At 43.5% G+C, this 1,459-nt stretch overlaps 1 pseudogene; it reads left to right on the top strand.

The window, feature by feature from the left end:
• The first annotated feature begins 814 nt into the window (after positions 1-814).
• On the top strand, positions 815-1,184 carry LOC125344128 (annotated as a pseudogene).
• The last annotated feature ends 275 nt before the right edge of the window (positions 1,185-1,459 follow it).

Genomic DNA, 1,459 nt, shown 5'->3' with positions numbered 1-1,459 from the left:
CCACTGTGCTGCAGGACAATTGATTTCATTCCTTCTACCTGTGTTTTATTTAATGTTCTTAACAACTCTGGAAGCATTTCTGTGAGCACTTGCTTCTCTAACTTCATGGCCCAAATTATTTAAAGGTAACAAAAACACAGTTATTGTCTTAGTAGTTGTTAAAAAGCAATGATTGTCATCCTTTATGCTGGGCATGGTGGCACATGCCTATAATTCCAGCACTTAAAAACAGGTCAAATCGGGCTGGGGATATAGCCTAGTGGCAAGAGTGCCTGCCTCGGATACACGAGGCCCTAGGTTCGATTCCCCAGCACCACATATACAGAAAACGGCCAGAAGTGGCGCTGTGGCTCAAGTGGCAGAGTGCTAGCCTTGAGCAAAAGGAAGCCAGGGACAGTGCTCAGGCCCTGAGTCCAAGCCCCAGGACTGGTAAAAAAAAAAAAAAACACAGGTAAAATCATAAATTCAAGGACAGTTTGGGCTACCATGTGAGACCCTGTCTCAAAAAACAAAACAGGGCTATGTGGTGGTGGTTCATGCCTGTGGTCCTAGCTACTCAGGAGGCTGAGATCTAAGGATCCCGGTTCAAAGCCAACAGGGGCAGGAAAGTCTGTGGGATTCATCTCCAATTATCAGAAAACTGGAAATGGAGCTGTGGCTCAAAGTGGTAGACAACTAGCCTTGAGTTTAAAAAGCTCAGGGACAATGCCCAGGCACTGAGTTCAACCCTGACAACCAGTTAACCAACCAACTAACAACAAAAACAAATACTAAACTCTTTTCCTCCCTGGCTGTCTAAAGGTCAGCCACCATTATGAATGTCACACTAACTATCTGGACCAGGAAGTTCCTGACCAACCAACTACTCAGAGGAAGCAGATGGTCATTGGTGGGGAAAAGCAACAGTACCTAAGACAGAAATTAAGGAAAAACTTGCCAAAATGTACAAGACCACACCCGATGTCATTTTGTATTTGGATTCAGCAACCATTTTGCTGTTGGCAAGACAACTGGCTTTGGAATGATTTATGATTCCTTGGATTATGCAAAGAAAAATGAGCCCAAACACAGACTTGCAAGACATGGCCTGCATGAAACGAAAAAGACCTGGAGGAAACAGCAGAAGGGAACATAAAAGCAGAATGAAGAAAGCCAGAGGGACTGGCAGAAAGCCAAAGGAATAAAGATCCTGCAATGACTTGGCCTGCGATAATGACAAATTTTTCACAAAGGGATTTTAAATTATAAAAACCTTCAGAAAAAAAAAAACCCTGAAACTAAAACAGGCCTGGGAACATGGCTCAAGTGCTAGAGCATCTTCCTTACAAGCATGGCCACGTTCAAACCCTGTACCATGAAAATCTGTCAATTTGTCATCCTCCCTCCATCCATCCATCCTTCATGCCCTGAAATAAATGGTCATGAAGGCTTGTTAATGGGATTTCCTCTTTTGCTTATT

The sequence above is a fragment of the Perognathus longimembris genome, chromosome 28 (assembly GCF_023159225.1).
Source record: "Perognathus longimembris pacificus isolate PPM17 chromosome 28, ASM2315922v1, whole genome shotgun sequence".
Lineage (NCBI taxonomy): Eukaryota > Metazoa > Chordata > Mammalia > Rodentia > Heteromyidae > Perognathus > Perognathus longimembris.
This window is presented reverse-complemented; position numbering and strand designations above follow the sequence as displayed.